Genomic DNA, 4520 nt, shown 5'->3' with positions numbered 1-4520 from the left:
GAGATTTAGTGTTTCCACATATTTCTGAAACAGTTAATACAATCAGTCTATGGTGCGGTGTTTAATTCGTTGGCTTTTTCGTTTTTCCTTATTTGAATCTTAAGAAAGGTGCTAGCAAATTAAGGTTCACACATTTTACTGGATTTAATAGATATAGGAGGGAGTTAGTTTCTGGTAAGATTCTTAAAATATAAAATGCAATGCTTTATAAGCATTTCCACGATACTTCATAAATTTGTAAAACATGAACAATACGTTTACATTTTAATACTTACAATTTAATAATAATTTGATTTTGTATAGTCGTGCCTCCAATTAGTTTTCAGCAACAAACTATTACTATTCTCATTGAATATGTAAGCAACAAGTTTGCCAGTCATTTAAAAAACACAGATGGCACTTCTTTTGGTACATAGATTTAGTCAAACGACCTTCACACTAAAAGTCATCATATATATTGGACTTTGATCCAGTCGAGGTAAATTCATTGTTCATAGCTGTTGAAAACTCTTATTTATTTTACAACCATATTCCTTAAGAAAGGCCACCAGAACATATTTTAGATACAAATACTGAAAACTCTTAACTACTTTACAGATAGAAATAAGACATACCAAGTAACTCGCTCCAGGCTAGTAATAGGTTTCCGATAATGGGTTTCACACATGCTGATTTTACTTATGGAATAATTTTCGATAACTTCATCTTGTCAATCCATGATAGGAAAGAAGATTCTGTGTTACGAAACCCAAAGAAACCATACTCCTTACTTTTGTTCATGCTATTGATATTCTCAAATGGAGTATTTAGTACAAGGTCTGCAAACCACCAATTTCCAACTTCCTCAATTTTGGTGGGGCATAAATTATTTTCTTTCACAATTGCCTCCCAAATAGGTCTTTTGTCTTTCATTGCCTCAGCCAGACTAAATCCTTCACCTTCGTAAGGTAATATTTCCAACTCAAATTTCTCTGCAATTAGTTTCCACAGTTTTCTCCATTTAAACACATCTCCATTACAACAATTGAAGGCCTGGTTCTTGGCATTAGGATCCGTAGCAGCCCATATTTCTTGCTCTGCAATCAATTCAGCATCAGACACATCCATAAATTGTTCCCAAGTAATTTTGTTGCCCGGGTATTTGAAAGGAAGCCCCTCATGTTTGCAAATGGAAGCATAGACACAGAGAGTACCAATGATGTTCATTAAGCTCCACGGAGAGTAGCCAAATATGGCTGTAGGACGGTGAACAGACCAAGTTAGTCCCTCCTTCTTCTTGGCAGCATCAAAATAGTATATCTTCAAGCGTATAGTAGAAATTAGGCCCAGGCAGCCTAGGAAGGTCTTCATGAAAGGGTGGCTCATGGGGCTGAATATTTCGATTTTTGGAAACATTATCAAATGGACCCAGGTAGTGTTTGCCACCAGTCTGCAGACAGATGTGCTCGAGATTTTCGGCATTAGGCAGTAGTGCATCTAGGATATTATTGAACATTCTTCCATTGTCCTCGCAGCTCTGTTCCTCTGTCTCTCTACTAGCCCAACTAACCCAAAAAAGATGAGTCACATCCTTCAAAGTAGAAATCCTTTCTAAAGTTTCTGTTCTGTTCAGCACATCACATTGGATGTATTCAACTGGATTATCTGGAGACCAATGAGGCTTAGGTCTCCTTGCAACACCGTAAACTTTCCAGGGTCCACCAGGAGTGTCAGACAAGGGCAAGATTTCAGCCAAGCTACTGCCCACAATTCCTGTAACTCCTATTATGAGGCCTACGCTTTGCTTGTCAGATTTTCGTTCTGAGACTTCAACGTTTTTCTGTACTCTCCCCTGCACGTAAATAAAAAGTCACATGGACAACTCTGCTAGATAATACAACAAAATGTTATCCTAAATGACGGAATACCCAGTATTTGAATTTGATAAAAAATAGACAACTGACTTTTAAATCGAAAGGGGTTATCTACTGATCTCATATCCGTACAACCAACATCTCCCTAAGTCGATCACAAGCTAGACATGCAACTACTATATAATATACTCTATGGGTGGCAGATTATCATGCAGCACACAGCTGTGAATGTCACCAGCTCTTTTCCAAGCTCAAACCTAACACCCCTCAATACGTATACAACATAGTATGCACACCAACAGAACTGCGAAACTTAGCACAAATGCAATGCCAATTCAGGAAGTGCAATCAGTCTTGGTAGAAAGAAAAAATGAGAATAATGGCCTTGTAAGTTTGTAAAGTTCATCTGGAACAATTCTGCCTTGAGACCTCATTCATCCTCAATAAACCCCCGAGCACCCACATCACCAATAGCAAACCAAAATGCTATGTCACCACTCAAATGATTCCTTCTGAACGAGCTTTGTTCTTAGAGTTTAGCAGGGATCATTCCAACAGGATGAGGGCATTTAAGATTATTATCCTAGCATGTGAAGCTAAAATAACAAATTTAGAATGAATTTCAAGAAAGGAAAAGTCATAGAATTTGCTGTGTGGGATAATTATTGTACAGATTTCTTGCTACTGTTAGTTCTATGCATTAGAAAAGAACTTTATAACTTTATCCATTATATTCGTATCAGGCAACATATGGCAGGATGAATTTTTCTCTACATCATGGATGAATGATTCTGAGCTTTCAGAGTCTGGTTTTGACCATGGATGGCTGAACAACGACTTATGAGAATGGCACAAATCATTTATCACTTCTACTTTACAAAAATTTAGTGTTAAACTTCTTATAGATTAATTTGGGGTCGAATCTGAAGCCTCTACACCTAAACCACAGATATCACAGTTACAAAGAGGACCAATAGCTCAGGGGCAGAGTACACGAGAGCACCTGGGACCTTCCATTTGCAGTTAGGACAAGTCCAATTTCAACTCGGCTGCTAATTTTAAAACATTTGGAACAATAGATCCTTTTCTTTCTACAAGCGTTCACAAGAAACTAAAAGATTACGAATTCATCAAAATCACACGGATCATTTCCCCTCGCCCAAATGGTTCCAACTTCAAACTGATCGTTTTATCGCAATTGAGTTTAAAGGTCGACTCTGCACTTTATGATTTTAAGCATCGTCGCGACATTTTACGTTTCCTGGAAATTAAAGCCCCAAATTATAGCTAGGGTTTTATCTTTCCTGAAAATTAAAACCCTAAATAACATTTAATTCCTGTTAAAAAACTTGATTAAGAATTCGAGTTCCAATGCAGAAACAAGAGTAGCCAGCGGGTTTATAGCTACTTCCCTGTCTTCGATTCTCTCACGGTTCAACTCTCACACTGTCCTTCACAAAGCAATATTATAAAGCATATGGACAACTAAATACTTACAGCTCTAGAACCAAGAGAGCTTGTCCACCACGAGTACCAACTCATTGTGAGGGATCCAACAAAACAATGCAAATGCTAACCTGTTATAAAACAAATCCATCAACATTATATGGAAATGCATAACGGGCCGAAAGTCTACATTTTGCTTCGCTATTATGTTCATTAAAAAGAGATTTGCAAGCAGCGGAACGAGGAACAAATTTGAGAAACAGAGAATTAAAATGGCGAAAGATATAAACCGATCCGTAGATTTTCTAAATTCTTACCTCAAGATGGAGGCTATGAAGCTTGCACAATCAAGAATTTGAGGCTGGCTAACAATGTGAGGATCAATTTGTAGCCGGCTTAATGTGTCCTCTTACCGTTTCCCGGCACCGGCACTTTCTGATGATAAAGGCCCTCGCCCTCCTTTGGCTGGCACTGTTCTTGTTCTTGTTTTCCTTAAATAGTTTTTTTTAATGAATAGTTGTTAGCCTTTTTTATTTGTGAATATATACTCTTTAAATTATAAATTAATAAAAAAGTCTATATATCAAAAACTGAGATTCTACTGATTTATTTAAAGTTCAAGTTGATTAAAATAATAATAATAATAAAGTAGTACAGATAAGGGGATGGTGGTCTTAAAAAGTGATATCCACTAAGATTTATAATTGAGCAGATAAACTATCTAATTTTAAGATTTAATAAAAAATTATAATTGATTAGGTAAAGTAGAAAAGTGATATCTAACAAGGGACGCAAGCATTGAAGTAGGTTTTGGTTAAAATATAATGCATTTAGTTTAATAAAATAACAAATAAATAGTAATGACAAATAGAATATTATAGTGGTAAGCTAAATTAAATTACAGAGTATAGTCAGTATATTATTAAATTATATAACTGCAATGATATATATTAATTAAAATAGTAAAAAAATATATAAATAAATATTATAGTATCATAGTAAATTAAAATTAGATGACATCGTAAAGAACATTTATGAGACCAAAGATATTTATGAACTAATTATATATAAGATATAGATAAAATTATATAATTTTTTTTAAAAAGAGTTAAATTGATTAATTTTAATGATGAAATTGTTTGATATATCTTGTTTAAGTGATAAATTCATCTAATTGAAGAAGGTGGACAATATTCTTAAGCTTAAATCTAATGCATAAAA

The 4520-nt window shown here is 35.0% G+C and overlaps 1 pseudogene across 1 annotated transcript; it reads right to left on the bottom strand.

Annotated features, from left to right (window-relative positions):
* Positions 1-432: 432 nt before the first annotated feature.
* LOC149552035 (3-oxo-Delta(4,5)-steroid 5-beta-reductase-like) lies at positions 433-3762 on the bottom strand (annotated as a pseudogene). The gene is made up of 3 exons (XR_016352852.1): positions 3617-3762; positions 3351-3430; positions 433-1831 (listed from the first exon to the last, which is right to left on the bottom strand). The product of XR_016352852.1 is annotated as a 3-oxo-Delta(4,5)-steroid 5-beta-reductase-like (transcript).
* Positions 3763-4520: the final 758 nt, after the last annotated feature.

The sequence above is a fragment of the Cupressus sempervirens genome, chromosome 6 (genome assembly GCF_028749045.1).
Source record: "Cupressus sempervirens isolate cs-2001-9-10 chromosome 6, ASM2874904v1, whole genome shotgun sequence".
Classification (NCBI taxonomy): domain Eukaryota; kingdom Viridiplantae; phylum Streptophyta; class Pinopsida; order Cupressales; family Cupressaceae; genus Cupressus; species Cupressus sempervirens.
The sequence above is the reverse complement of the archived record's forward strand: the minus strand, read 5'-3'. Positions and strand labels throughout refer to the sequence as shown.